Genomic DNA, 15,287 nt, shown 5'->3' with positions numbered 1-15,287 from the left:
GCACCTGCTTTGTGGTGGGTGGTGGGTTACGGGCAGGGTGGGGCGGGGGAGCTCTCAAAGAAACAGGTTGTCGACCATCTCTGAAGTTTGGGGACACCTGGGGACACAGCCCGGTGCAGTGGCAGGGTCTGGGGCTCTCTGTCCCCCTTTTTGGGACAGAGCCAGATGCCAGGGTGAAGGCAGTGGGCACCCAGCTGCTGTCGGTGCGGCACCCCTCCCGAGCCTTTCCCTGCATTTGGTGGTGGCTCGGGGCTCAGGGTGCTCCCAGCCCGCTTTGCTCCTCTCCCCTCCTAGTGGCTGTGTGTCACCGCCTGGCAGAGACCCTTCGCGAGGACCCCGGATGCTGAGCTCCAGAATCCATTTGAATCGCCGTGATGCGTCACCTCTGGTGGGTCCCACGGATTGGATGCCGATTGGCTACGCCCGTAGGTGAGCTTGTTGGAGTCTTTCTTCTGCCTCGCAGCTGCACCAAAGGCCGACTGGCCTGGAGGGCAGGCGAGGAAGCGGTCTGGAGACCCGCAACAGGACACGGTTCCCCAGGTGGCCCAAGGACCCCCCAGCCACCCTCCTGCGTGACGAGCTGCCACTTGGGGTTGGCAGGATTCTCTTGCACTGGGTCACAGAGCCCTTGAGGGCAGGGGCCTTAGGCCGTTTACCTCATCACTGTTTGTCAGCACAGGGCACAGAGCACAGCCTGTGCAGAAGTTTGACAAATGAAGGAGTGAGTGATTTCTGGAAACACAAAGCTAACCTCTGCAGGGGAGACATCTGCCAGGTTTCCTAGCTTCCCGTAAAGCGAGCGTGCTGCCAGGGCGTTTCTTGGCCTCTGCTCCTGGGGCCTCACTAAGTGCTCACCACCCTCCCTAGAGCCTCCTGAAAGAAGCTTCCATCCAAGAGGAGAGCAGGTGCAGTGGCCTGGGGGTCAGAGGCCGGCTGGCCAGTGCTGGCTCTGCTCCCACCAGCCCGTGGGTCCGGCCATGGGGTTCCTGGAGGCAGATGAGCGGCTCCCGTTGGTGGCTCAAGGCACCAAAGCCCCTCAACTGTGACGCCCGGGCTGGACCTCTTCCCCAGAGCTGGGCAACGCCCAGGGGCTCGGCCCGCATTGTGGTCCGCTGGTCTACCTTTCCGGGCAGCACCTGCAGAAGGTCCCCAGCATTGAGTTATTGCTCTGGGTTCATCCCTTCCCTTCTCTTCCATTGTGTGAAGTCCATTATCAGATTCGGGGAAGCCAACCGGCGAGAACCGAGGCTGGTTCCCAGAGCTCATTCCTTCCTATGCCAGGCGGCCTGTTCTCACAGAGGAAAGTGAAAGGAGGTGGCCCCCTGGGGTAGTGGGGGCTGCGCAGTGCTTCTCAGCCTGGGGGAACCCCTTCCCCTGAGGACCTCTGGCCTCGTCTGGAGACATCCTTGGTTGTCACGACTGCTAGGGGGTGGGGAGGGGCGGAGGTACAGGCATCTGCTGAGCAGGGGCCAGGGATGCTGCTAAACTTCGTGCGGTGCACAGGACGGCCCCACTGTGGAGACGATCCAGCCGAGCAGTAGCACCAAGGCCGAGACCCGCGGTGGCTCGTCTGGCCACGCGGTGTGCTCCGTGGCAGCTGTCAGACCCCGTGAGGGTGCTTTTATTACTGTCACCTGGAGAGAGCACGTTGGACAGGCAGCGGGCGCCCCCGTCCTGGCCTCCGGTGGCTGTGCAGCCGAGGTGGGACCTTGCAGGTGGGCTGGGAGTTAGAATGGCATCGTCCACACTCTGCCAGGAGGACCAGCTCAGACGCCGGAGGTAACGGAAATCTTTGCAAAAGTCCAAAGTGCTTTACAAGCACCAAGTAGGTTTTTTTTTTCTGGGTGGTTTTCATCAACTCCTGCCCAAGGCCATGCAAAAGGGTGGCATCGAAGGGACCTCCGGCCTGGAACCCAACCCTTCCCCATCAAAGCAGTTCCCAGCAGAGACAACACCATTTGCATGAACCACTTCTGACTGAGGCCGCACTTGTGGCTTGCAAGCTGTAAGCGTCCGGCCGCGATTCATGAGTGGCTTTGATCACTGGGACCCCGAAGTGCTTCCCGCTTGGCTGCGGCACTGCCCCGCCATCGTTTCCCCGCGGCAGGTCCACCGTCTGTACGTCAATCACGACCCCCCTCTGCTCACTTTGAAAAGTTTCCTTTATCTCGCTAGAAGCCTCTGGTTTCCTGGGAGCGGTCCACCTCTGAGATGCTCTGCTGTTTTCGAGATTGTTTGTCGTGTGTGTGTCCCTGGGAAGCTCGGTTCCAGGACGAGGAGGTCAGAGGATGGGAGGGGATTTGACCGCTTGGCGGACGGCCGTGGGAGCTGTCTGAGGTGCAGCATCCGGGGGCCTGGGGGCCTGGCACCAGAGCTCAGTGCTCAGCGGCTGGTGCGGGTTTGGGGAGGGCACGCGGGCGGGTGGGAGGAACCCAGGCTGGCGTTCTGCAGGCAGGATCTGATGGGCAACCGAGGGAGCTGAGTTTGGCTGGGAAAGGAGTTGCGGGTCCGCTGGACATAGGCTGGTTGAGCCGGGAACGAAGACAGAGACCGACGGGAGGCAAGGGAGGGAGCGGGTCCAGGAGCTCTACAGGGCTGAGGGGTAGCAGGACCTGGAGAGAAGGGCAGGAGAGGAGGGGAGAGCAGAGGGGAGGTTTGTCACCACCAAGAGGATCCAGCCCAGCCCAAGTCTGGATGAGGCCCCTGGACGGGTGACTGGGAGAGGGGGTTACCAGGCTGGGGGTGCTGGGGTTGAGACTGTGATGGCCCCCTCTCTGCTCCCCAGGAGACCAGGGGTCAAAGGTGGGTCTGGGAGCTTTAAACACCCGAGGGGGGGGGATCTCAGTTTAGGGGAGCTGACAACTTAGTCCCCGGGGAGAGTGTGAGTGTGCAGCTGAGAGGCGGGGCGCACCCTGGCTGGGGGACAGTCTACTCTTTGCACACAGCCGAGGATGCCACCGTGGACAGGGCTCGCCGTGGCAAACTGGGGGCACGGTGCCTGTCACAACAGAGGCTCCAACCTGATGCCCAGAGGCGTGACAGGCACCGTGGCGATAGCTGAGCCAGGTGACCCCAGAGGAAGCTGCCAGCTCAGGCCTGGCCAGATGCGTGCTGTGACCGCCGTGTGCCCCGCGTGGAGAGGCGGCCAGAGTGATAGCCTTGCTGCTGACTTACAGGCAATCTGGCTCAGCCCCCTCTCCCCACCTCTGCCCTCCGCCTCCCAGCTCATCTGGGACCCCCCAGCTCATGCCTTAGGGCGTGAAGGCCATGCTTTGGGCCGCGTGCAGCAGAGCGCGTCCAGACGGTGATGGGAGACAGGCTGGCCCTGCGCGGACGTCGGCCAGACGGTGAGTCAGGACGAGCCTGAATGCTGCTGCCGCAGCTTCTCCACGGGTTTTGTGGCCCAGCAAGGTCATGGTCTTCTCTGCCCGGGGCCGCATCTGTCTCCCCGTTTCCCAACCGCCTCCCCATTGAGGAGGGACGGTGGAGGCAGGGCTTCCGAGGGGAGGTTTGGAGCGAAGAAGCAAGGCTCCGCGTCAGATGGACCGGAGTTTGGAGGCTCCTCCTCCCGGGTGAATTTCTGAGGCTCTCACGCCCCGTGCCTGCCCGCGAGGCTGGCCTGGGAGATGGCTGTTGCCAGGACAGCACGGCCACCCGGACCCGCCTCCTTCATGGGGGGGAGGGGGCGCGCTCGTGTCGGTCCTATTTACAGCCCTGGGGTCTGGCGTGGTTCCTGGTGCAAAGTAGCATCACTACCTGAACTGCATCCCTCTCCAGGGACCCTTCCTCTTTCCTGCGCTGTCAACCCTTCCGGAAAGTTCTATCAGTATCGCTTGAGCCCTGACATCACTTGGCTACCTCTTCTTGGGGCTCTCCTTCTTGTATGGGGTGGGGCTGTCTCTTAGACACCAGAAAGGGTCTCTGACCCCTAGAAAATAGATATTTGGGGGACCAGAGAGCCCACGTGAGATACAGGTGGCCCCCCAGGAAGGACGGAGTTGAGTCCTCCAAATTCATAGGTTGAAGCTCTAACCCCAGTGTGACTTCCTTTGGGGAGGCGATTAAATTGGGAAGAGGTCATAAGGGTGGGGCCCTAACCCAGTGGGATCCATGGATCTGTGTCCTTCTGAGAAGAGGAAGAGACACCGGGACCTGCTCTCTCTCCAGCCACACAAAGGACTGATTGCAGGCTCAGCCAGAAGGCAGCTGTCCACAAGCCAGGGAGAGAGGCTTACAGTCACCAGCCCCGATGGCACCTCGGTCCGCCTTGCAGGCTCCAGAACTCCGAGAGGGCAAATGTCTGGGCATGAGCACCCTGGCCAATGGCAGTCCCAGCTGAGACTGTGAAAGTCCACCCACAACTTACATCGTCCCCTGTCCTGCAGCCAGGGGACCTCGGACTGGTTTTGTTTGTTTGGGGCTCTCTTGGCAGCTTCCATAGAAGCAAGGTGCTCCTTTCCTGGGATGCTCCGGCTTGACAGCTGTCCGAGGCGGCCCCCAGGGTGGGGACGAGCCAGGCAAGGTGGGTGGAGTTCTCTTCTGCTCTCTGATAGCTTTGGAGAGTGGCCCTAAGGGCCGGTGGGGAGACAGTTGTGGGGGCAGGAGAGTGGTGCCCCCCCCTCGCCCCAGGTGCGCTGTGGCCACGGGCAGTGAGTTTGTGTTTCCCTCAGTAATTTATTTTGATTCTGGCTTCTCCGTCGACACAGGTAGCTGTGAGCCCAGAGGCCCTGCATACGCCCTGCTGAGCAGTTCAGTTCCTCCGGTGTCCGCCTGCGGGAAGATGTTGGTTTTCGCTGCACCTGCCATCTGGACTCGATGTCGTTGCCGTTCAGAAAACCGTGTGTTGGCAAACGGAAACTGCAAGGATGCGCGGTCCCTCGGAGTCCGTGGTGTGCTCCGGGGGAGAGGGGACTTGTTCTCTTCATGCAGTTCCACTTAACAAGTATTTATGGGTGCCTGTCAGGTGCCCAGGTCTTACTCCAGATGCTGGAGAGAAGCAGGTAAACCAGTCAGAGAACATCTGTGCCCACGTAGCTTCTGTTTTAGTCGGGAGAGGGTGCAGAAAATGAACACCTACAAAAATACCTAGTGGTGGCACATATTCCGAAGAAGACAAAATGGGGTGTCGTGACGGTAGGGGTGGAAGAGGTCAGGGAGGCCTCTCAGAAGAGGGAGGCAGGAGCCGAGATCAGAACGTCAAGATTGAAGCAGCCAGGTGAGGATCCGGAGAGGGCACGCCAGGCGGAGGGAGAGCAGTGCCAAGGTCCTGGGGTAGGAATGAGCTTGGTGTGTCGGAGGAACCCGAGGGGGCGGGAGTGAGGGAAGAGGGGGAGCATTAGGTCAAGTGGGAGCCAGGGGTCCCCGTGGGTTGGCTGAGGAGTTTGGAGGCTCGGGACAGCAGGAAGCCACGAGCAAGCTCAGGCGGGACGGGCTGATGACATTTTCAGAGGCTCCCTGGGGCTGCTGTGAGGGGTGAGCTCAGAGGGCAAAAACGGAAGTCCCAAGCCCGTCCTTCTCCTCAGCCCCTGCTCCCTGTCTGCTCCAGGCTGCAGCATCTCACTGGGCTTCTCTCCCTCACCCTTTCTGCAGCCTCCTACCTGGTCTCCCTGCTTCCACTCTTGCCTCTCTAGGGACTGGCTCTAACGGGGCAGCCGGGTGCCCCCATTCACTCCTCATCTCGAACCCTCCGGAGGCTTCCGCCTCACCTGAGAAAAGCCAGAGTCCCCACGGGGGCCTGCGGGACCACACGATCTCTTCTCCCCACCCCCTGCCCCTTCCCCTCCCCAACCATCTCCCGAGGTCACCACCCAGACTTCCTTCAGGCCTCTTCCCCGCACCCAGCTCTTGCTACCCTCCCTTTCCTCCTGGCCCTTGTAGCCATAGCTCCCGTGGCTGGTGTCTCTACTCCCGGGTGAGGGCACAGGTCAGGGGCTTCTGTTTGGTGCCCTGCCACCTCCCAGTATGTAGACCAGCCCTCAGCCCCCAGTGAGGGCTCAGTCAGTACCTGTGTGCTATTGTCAAAGTCCTGACTTGGAAGGCAAAGGGGGGCTAGTTCCAAGGAGGTCCTTGTGCACGGGGAAGGATCCGGATGGACTTGAAGACAGCCCACAGGGCTTGCTGTCCTCTCGGGGGTGAGGGTCGCCAAGGGGCCAACATTCTTGCAGGGCTTTGCTTGAGCCGCTGAGGCCATGGTGCATGAAGGCACGGTGTGCACGTAAGGGAGATGGGGAGGGAGCCCATGGGGCAGGCAGGGGTCCAGGGTTCTGCCCGGCCCGGAGAGGTTTGAAACCTCACTATCCGCACCAAGTTGCTGTGGAAGGAGGCAGCTGGTTGGAACTCTGAGGCTCAGGAGGGTCATTAAGGCCAGAGGTAACATCTGCAGGTCAGTGGCCCAGATGTGTTATTTGAATCAGGGCCCAGTGAGATCCCAAGGAAAGATCAGGGATGCCAAGGTCAAGCCAGGGAGGGCAGGTCCACACATGTGCCTGGGGCACGTCAGCATTTCAGGCAAACGAAAAGGTCCTCACCGGTTACGCACGTCTTTGTCCTCTGCTCTGGGGCCTGCCTTTTCAGGCGAGCTATCCGGGTCCGCTCCGCAGCATGTGTCCTGGAAATGACTGCGAGATAAAGTGGGGAACAGTGTGTGAGGGGGGCGCTCCACCCCCCTGGGGACAGGATGAGTGAATGTCATTGCCCACCCTGCACTGGGTCAAGGACCCCAGCGACACATGCCCTGGTCATACTGTCCTCTCTCACACCCGGCCAGGGGTGGCTGGACTTCAAAGTCATCTTCCGAAGACTGCATTAACAAACTGGGATGTGTGTCCTGGGGCTTCGAGGCCGTTCGTCGCTCCTGGGTCTCTTCAGTGAGATCTCCCTGTTCTGAAACACGCCAAAGACTTCCTCTGTCCCACAAGTCCTGCACTGTGCCAGCCGCGGACTCCCCAAAGGTGAGGCCAGGAGGGCTGCAAGCCGGTTTCCTAGGAAACGTTAAATCAGCCCCCTCCTCCCTCCAAATCCCACTCTTTCAATTTTCTTCTGGTGGACTGGTATTTTCGCTGTGATTCCGTCCCAGGCCTTCTGACCTAATTCCAATTTACTTGTTGGAGTTTCTTATTTCCTCTCGACACTGACTCTGATACACGAGGCTGTTTTATCACTGGGTGGTTTTAATTTTCATACAGAGACTTGTGGTTTCCCATTTTCTGTGTTTCCTTTGAGTTTCAGCCAACAGGAGCATAACGCCTATGAAAGGCACACGGATTCCATGGGCTGTTTGTTGAATTATTCAAAGTGCTCCTTTATTATTCCCTTTGTGTCAGTCTATGTGGCTTCTTACCAGAGGCATGACTTACATGGTAGGCTACTGTGTGTCCAGTATGGATGATCTTGAGGGGACAAGCAAGGGAATGCAGCTTTGCCCCAGGAGAAGGTTGCTATCAGCACAGCCAGAGAACATTCACAGGATCCAAGATGGCAGATGCAAACCCCCTGGCCCAGTAGGTCGGTGGGATGTTGTGAAGGACGACTCTTAGCCAGAGCAGAAGTAGAAGCAAGCTCATGGGATGGGAAATTCTTGGTATTGTTGGATTTTGGATTGGTTCATTCATATAGACAATAAATATGTGCTAGACACGTATTTGCATCTGTATATTTGCATTTCTGTGCTAAGAATGTAAGGAGGGGGGCATTCATCCACTTAGACACCATCTATCCATTTATCAATCTTTTCATCCATCCATCCATCCATCCATCCACCATTCATCTACCCATCCAACATCCATCCATCCACCCATTCACTGTCCATCTATCCATCCATCCATCCATCCATCCATCCAGTCTTTCCACCCATCTACCATGCATCTATCCATCCAACCACTATCTGTCTATACTCTATCCACTATCCATCCATCCATCCATCCATCCATCCATCCATCCCTCCATCCATGAGTACCTATATGCTAAGCATTCTTTGAGGTACCAAGAATTTAGCAGTAGAAAAACAAACAAACCCACAAACCTTCCTTGAGGTTTCATCTTGGTGGTCAAGACAGATGAAGTTAACTTATAAGAGCACAGAGGATAGAGCCCAAAGGACATAAGATCTCCCCCAAATAAACTAGTACCTGTTAGATGGTGATAGCTGCTGTAGAAAATTAAACAGACTGATGGCACAGAAGACGGCTGAGGGGACAAGCAGACCGTTCTCCCAATAACAGGGCCACCTAGAGCCTGAGCCGGTAGGAGACTCAGTCCATACTTCTACCCAGGAGTGAATGGCGACTTCAAATGGGTGTGTAGGACAGGGTTGGCCAGAGCCTACCCTCAAGTAATAACCAGGGCCAGCCTGTTGGGGCCCAGTGGCATTGCCTGTCCCATGAAGGGGTGGCCAGCCTGTATTTTCAGTGTACCAGGACACAGACTGAATGAATAACACCACTGGCCAGCAACCAGCCAGCCTGAGGGATGGGGCTAAGCAAGGCCCCCTTTTCCCTTCTGTGGCTGCACAAATCAATAAAGGATTAGACTCAGCTCTTGTCATTGGCATTGATTGATTTGGGAATTTCAAAGGATGTTAATTTTAAGATGGCAGCATTGGGGATATTTCATTATATCCCATTAGGACATTGAGAGCATCAAGTATTTTAATCTGGGGTCCTGAATTATTTAGGGTCCAGCATTGACACATCTAATGAAATATGCTTCCTCTTCTTTGGGGGGTTCCATATCTGGCTATGGAAATTATTCATTAACAGAGAGAGAAAGAGAGAGAATGCCCTTATATTAGAGCCATTAAAATGTTCTATTCTGATGATCTATAAAGGGAAAAAACACTGATCAGACTCTACCAGGCACACTGGAACATTTGGAATATCATTAATTTTAATGATCTGTTCCAAAATCACAGAGCTATTAAAATAAAACTTCAAGTGTGGGGGGAGAAAAGGAAATGCATTCTAAATTATTGCTAATGAGTGGGAAATATTTAAATCATGCTAAATTGACCTTAAAGTTTTGCCTAATACTCTCATCAGACACAGATTATTTTATTTCATGTCAAGTGTCCTCAGCTCGTCCAAACCTCTGTCCTGTTTGCCAGTGTTACAAGTCTCCTTGCAGCAAGGCTCTGTTTATCTTTATTCTATCCACAGACCCTTAGCTAGCAGGACCTTGCAACCAGAAAGAGGGTGTCTCAGCTTTTATAAGCATTTAAGGATCAACTCTGAATGGGTCGATTCTGACCAGCACAGAGGGTTTAATAAGTGCCTTGTGAGCCATAGCTTGTGCATACGGCTCTGAAAGCTTTGGAGTGCCATCAGCTCAGTGACACAGAGGGCACGTCGTTTCTCCCTTTCCCAGAGGCCTTTGGCTATGTGGTCAGGTTGGACAGGGGGATAGAGAGTGTGTGGGTGTTGAAAACGGTCTTGCTTATGCTGTTGTGGTGACTTCCAAGGAACAGAGGCCAGTATCATTAGACTGTAACCAAATGGGTCAAGCATCATTTCCAGGGTGGAGGGATTGGAAATTGGAAAAGCCTTTATCCCTTTGGTCAATATCACAGCAAGCATCCGCTGGGTGTAGAGTAGCGATAGAGGGAGTGGGAAATCAGAAACATCAAAGTCTGATGAGAGTCTGGCACCAGCCAGCTGTGTCACCCAGAGCAGGTGGCTTTGCCTCTCTGAATGGTGGTTTGGGCTCCTTCCTCACCCTTCAGGATTGAGACTAAATGCCACCTCCTTAGAGAGGGCTTCTGGGACCACCCACCTGCATAGTGGAGGATGTCTACGTGGTTTTTATCATATCACCCTGCATACTTCTTTCCTAATACAGGTGGTTCCCCGCTTACTACTGTTCGACTTAGGATTTTTCCACACTACCATGGAGTGAAAGTGATACACATTCAGTAGATACTGTATTTTGAATTTTGAACTTTGATCTTGTCCCAGGCTAGTGGATATGCTGTCTGACACTCCGTCCTGACGCTGGGTCGCCGCCGGGAGACCCAGCTCCCCGTCAGCCACGCGATCATGGGGGACTTACAGCAACCGGTGAACTTACAACCATCCTGCACCCCTACCACCTTCCTGTTTTCCACTTTCAGTACGGTATTCAATAAACTACACGAGGCATTCAACACTTTATTATAAAGTAGGCTTTGTTATAGGATTAGCCCAACCACAGATGTAACATAAGCATTCAGAGCACGTTTAAGGCAGGAGGGACTAAGCTACGATATTCAGTAGGCTAGGTGTATTAAGTGCATTTTCAGTGTAAAGATACTTTTAGCTTATGGTGCGTTTATGGGACGTAGCCCTATCGTGAGAGTATGTAGAATAGTTGCTTGCTACTTAGTTTTTGCCTTTTCTGCTTAAATGCAAAGTCCACATGTACAAGGACTCTGTATTTCTTGCAAATGCCAGGATCCCCGGTGTCTGTAACTGTGCCGGGTACCTAGCAGGTGCTTAGTAAAGAGGGTTTGAATGGAGGAAGGTGCATGAATGGCTCTAAATGCACCCTCTGGTTCACCCACTAGAGTAATGTGGAATGCACCTCTACACACGTCCAAGCTTCCTGGACGTGTGGACCAAGCGTGTTCCCCGCTGGTTTATAGCACAGACAGGAAGAATGATACTACTACCAATGGCCCATATTGATACAACACGGGGCTCTGTTCACTTATATTTGTATTTCTGCTCTTCTCCGGTCACCATGGCAACCCTGCCAGACGAGCCTGAGAGTTTCCACTTAAAAAGCGTAACTAAGACATAGAAAAGTTAAGGGACTTAGAGCTAAAGCCACCTCGATAGTGCAGCAAGTCCTAAATTTCAGGACTCTTGACATTTAATCCAGTCCTCTTCTCACCCCTGCCCCACAGGCTCCTTCATACTTTGAATTATCTGTGCACTTAGAACAGACTAGCAGTAAATTTAAAAATTCATTGTTTTCACTTGCAGCACACAGCGGCTGTAGGTGGGAATTTTTCAGCGTTTGTCTCTAAAAGGGTCTGTGCACACGCATGCAGACACAGGTGCACACACACTATAGTTTCTGCCACATCCTGTAAACGGGGTGTTCTGCTTGGGGCCCAAGGCTTTTAGGGGTGTGTGTGTCACCTACCAGAGAGCCTGGAGCCTCCGAAGGCAGGTCTGGCCATGGCCAGTGGAGCTCGGAGTGATGGACTCCGTTTGTATGACACAGCCAGCCCTGTGTGCATCCAGCAGGGATCCGCCATTGGCACTGGCTCTGTGTTCTCTTTCCACAGGGATGGGCATGGGGAGAGCCTGGGGACACCCGGACTACATACACAACAACTGAAAACTGCACAGTGTGAGATATTGCAAGGTGGGCCGAGGAAATGAAGTCTGCCATCAGGAGAACAAGTCGGGGCTAACCTTCAAGGCCGCTTGAAGGACGGCTATCCCAAGTGGAGCCATTCTGGATCAGCCAGCCTCTAGTTGATCTGTCAGTGACCAGAAGGGCTATGGGTGAGACTAGGTGAGCTCAGCCGAGTCCTACCCAGAGCAACAAAACTTCCTAGTTGACCTATGGACTTGCCAGCTTAATGAAAGCCTGTTGTTTTAGGCTGGTGAGCTCTGGGGTGGTTGGTCACACGGCATTAGCTAACTGATACATGCCCCTGTCTGAACGCATGCTACATGCACTGTGTGTGCAGTGCAAGCCCTGTGAACACTAAGTGGAGATCCACGTAGTCAACTGGGAGGGATTTGGAGGAAACGGTGAAGCAAGGGTGGGGTCGTCACGTATGTAGGCTCTTAGCGTGTGTGCGTGCCTAGAAGCATTCCTGCCGGAGGAAACCGCGAAGCGGAGGTCGAGGGGCTCAGCCACAGGCACGCAGTGGGTCCAGGGAGAGCAGAGGCTGGGGCGCTTTCCCGGCCAGCTGCTTCCCCTGACTTCAGCCCTTCTCGGGTAGGTCGAGGGTGTGCAAACCACAACTCTCCCCAAGTCCCCCTCTGCAATCTGCTGAACAAGATGTAAAATATTCTTCGGGAAGATCATGGTCATTATTTACGGTGACAAGATGAAACCGTCCACGAGATGTAAAAGGAAGCTGTGGAGGGTGGTTAATTAAAAACTAGTACGCCCCACGTTTGATAACTGACACGAAGAGCTATTTGCGTGAGGAAAATCAGTAATTTTCAATTAGCGTGTGAGAAGAAATTGCTCAGTGTCAATTCCTATTATGTGATTATGATGGTAGAGAACGCACTCCTCGGACTTGGGGGCAGGAGGAGACCGTCTCCGGTGCCGTCGGGGGGTCCTAACAACTTTGATGGCATGAGACATCAGTTTCCTATGGGGACATCCCAGCCTGCTCTGGGTAACTGTAGAATATCGTAGAACGTGCTTCAAGGCTCAGACGCTCATCTCTCCTTAAAGTTCATCTCTTATCTATTTAGCGGCAAGTTTGCTTCATTATTTGCAAGGAACTTTCTCTTTTTTTTTTTAATTTTTTTTAACGTTTATTTATTTCTGAGACAGAGACAGAGCATGAGTGGGGGAGGGGCAGAGAGAGAGGGAGACACACAGAATCAGAAGCAGGCTCCAGGCTCTGAGATGTCAGCACAGAGCCCGACGCGGGGCTCGAACTCACGGACCATGAGATCATGACCTGAGCCGAAGTCGGACGCTTAACCGACTGAGCCACCCAGGCGCCCCAAGGAACTTTCTCTTAACAGAGGGCCACTGGCAAACACGAAGAGAGTGAGGACATGGGTGTTGTCTGGGGGGCACTCACATGGGATGAACGGTTGTTAGGGTAGAGTCAGGGCCGAGACCTCCTGCCTTGCTCCCTTCCTCCTTTCCTTTAGTCCCCCTCTCCTCCTCCCTTGTCCCCTCTTCCCATCCCCTCCCTGTCTTCTCTCAACCCAGGGATCAATCAGACTCAAGACACTGATAAGTCATGTACTAAACTCGACCCAAACCACACAAATAAAATGACAGCATTCACGGGAACTAATCTAGGAATCTTTGTGTTGAAAAGCTTGAGAAACTCACCACGTGGTCGAAATCCATGGGAATCCAGGTCAGAGTCTGTGTCTGCTGAGCAGATTCACTGGTGGTCGTTGTGTCCCCGGGGGCTTGTCCCCAACAGCAGGATCACAGTCTCCCGGCCTCTGAGCCCAGCACTGGCACAGGTGGGTGCCTCCTGCACGCCAGGCAGGAGGGACATGCCTTCCTTCTGTTCTCTGAAATGACACTCAAGGGCCTCCTGCTGTGTTCTCCTCCTCCGGATGATGCTGGATGAGAGGCAATCCGGGACTGGCTGGGGCCCCTCGGACGGCCTGGCCTGCCACTCTCAGGCCCTGTGTCCACAGGCCACTGGGCTGCCTAGCTCCCTTGTGCCGAGGCTTTGTGGGGGCACCTCACCACAGCCCCCAGTCCTGGAAGGCTCGAGCAGAAGAGAAATCAACGCAGGACTAACATTCCTTTCACAAATGGACCTTCAGCTGTAACCCAGAGTCTCCCCCTTGGGCTCCCCTGAGGAGCTGCTTGGGGCACGATAACAGAGCTGGGATTTATGGGGGACTCACAGCACGTCAGGCTTGCATAGTCTATCTCACAGAACTTGCCGAGAAGACCGGGGATCTACAGTTAGACAACCAGTCCCCCGTCGGGAGCAAGTGCCCCTGGGAAGCAGGGCTCCATTTGAACCTGGATGTGGGGCCCCAGAGGGACAATGTCAAGCCCCGTGATCCTGCAACACGGCGAAGGTTAACCAATCCAACCCTTCGTGTTCCGGGAACGGCTCAGGGCAGACACCCTCCCCACGTGGCTTAGGTGAGGCCCCTCACGCCCCTGCTCACCCGGGACGAGACCAGACACGGAGGCTCCAGACCCCACTCGCCCCATCGGCAATCCCAACCCCTACCTGGCTCTTCCCGCCTTCATACTCCTGTCTACAAAAGAAAAACAGTTTTGCCCAACTCCTGAGCCAGTGGCCGGCCTATGGTCAAAGCGATGTCCCCGTGGCTGCAGCCCCTCCCCACCTTGCAGTGGGATGTGCTCTGAGGCAGGTGCATTTCCCGTGAAGGGGTGACTCTCACCTGCCTCCTGCTCCCAACGATGACCAGTTAGGACCCCCCTCCCTCCCGCAGTTCACATCCCCTCGCCCCTGCAGACCTCTTCGTCCATCCAGTGTGACACACACAGACCCCAGAAGATGCTCTGTCTGGCCTAACGAAAACAATGAATAAAGCCAGGGACAGCGGTCTGCGTGCTGGGGTCCAGGGCTGGGCACCCCTCCCTGAGCGTTGGGTCCTGGCCTTGGATGAGAAAAGCACGGAAATCTAGAGGAAGCATCTGGAAACTTGCACAGCGGTTTGAAAGACATCTTACTTCCTTGGCATCCGAGAATAATTTTTAAAAATTGGAGGTTTTCTTTTGTGAGCTTCTTTTTATTTAATTTACCCCTTCCCAGGTTCACGGCATAATCGGCAACGAAAATTGTACTTATTTAAGGTATACGGCGTGATGACTTAATATACATATACATTGTGAAGTGATTGCCACAATCAGGCATAATTGCCATTTTGTGTGAGGACGCCTAAGATCTGATTTACTTAAAATAAATCAGGATTTATTTGCAGGAGTATTGGTCTGCTCCACAGCGGTCCTTCCCCTCGGACGGTTTGTGAATCTGGCCTCCGGAGGGCCGCTTTCTGGGGCTCCAGAGCGGCTCCCAGCCTCTCTGCCGTCTGTGTGGACAGAGGGCTTGGTCCTGGAGGCTGAAGGCAGGAACGGGGAACGGACAGACCAGCACCTGCGGGGAGGTGGGCTTGTCCTGTGCAGTTTCGCAGGGGGACAGTGTGTGGGGCGGGAGACCCACGTCCGAGGATGCTTCTTGCTTCTGAGGGATAATCGGGGCCGGCTGGTGTTGCCGGAGCACCTACTACGTGCCAGGCAAGGATTGAGGTCCCTGGTGGTTCAGGGCCGTCCTCTGAGGTTTGGAGCATGATGGCGGCCACTTCACAGGTGAAGACGCAGCAGCACAGGGAAGAGAACAAACTTGCCAGGGACGCACCAGGACAGACCCGGGGCAAACTCAGAGCCGGAGCTCGCAGCCCAAGCAAGCGCTCGAATGCCGTGGGGGGGTGGGGGGTGTGTGTGGGGGGTGGGTGTGCACGCACAGGTGACATGTGTTTGCATTGTGTCTCTGTGTGCGTGTTCGCACACGTGGGTGTGTGTGGGGACAATGAGACTTGCTGGACGCGACAGGGTGGGCTCGTGCCCCCTTACCCACGATGCCCCTGGGCTCTGGGCCCTTG

At 55.1% G+C, this 15,287-nt stretch overlaps 1 long non-coding RNA gene across 6 annotated transcripts; it reads left to right on the top strand.

Moving 5' to 3' along the window:
* Positions 1–26: 26 nt before the first annotated feature.
* LOC123379449 lies at positions 27–7,639 on the top strand. Of its 6 annotated transcripts, none has more exons than XR_006583851.1 (5): positions 27–429; positions 2,176–2,280; positions 2,946–3,347; positions 4,168–4,522; positions 4,707–7,639. It is a non-coding gene; the product is annotated as an uncharacterized LOC123379449 (long non-coding RNA). The 6 variants fall into 6 exon arrangements; XR_006583854.1 differs by having other exon boundaries at positions 28–429; positions 3,177–3,347; XR_006583855.1 differs by having other exon boundaries at positions 29–429; positions 3,225–3,347.
* The last annotated feature ends 7,648 nt before the right edge of the window (positions 7,640–15,287 follow it).

The sequence above is a fragment of the Felis catus genome, chromosome C1, assembly GCF_018350175.1.
Source record: "Felis catus isolate Fca126 chromosome C1, F.catus_Fca126_mat1.0, whole genome shotgun sequence".
Lineage (NCBI taxonomy): Eukaryota > Metazoa > Chordata > Mammalia > Carnivora > Felidae > Felis > Felis catus.
The sequence above is the reverse complement of the archived record's forward strand: the minus strand, read 5'-3'. Positions and strand labels throughout refer to the sequence as shown.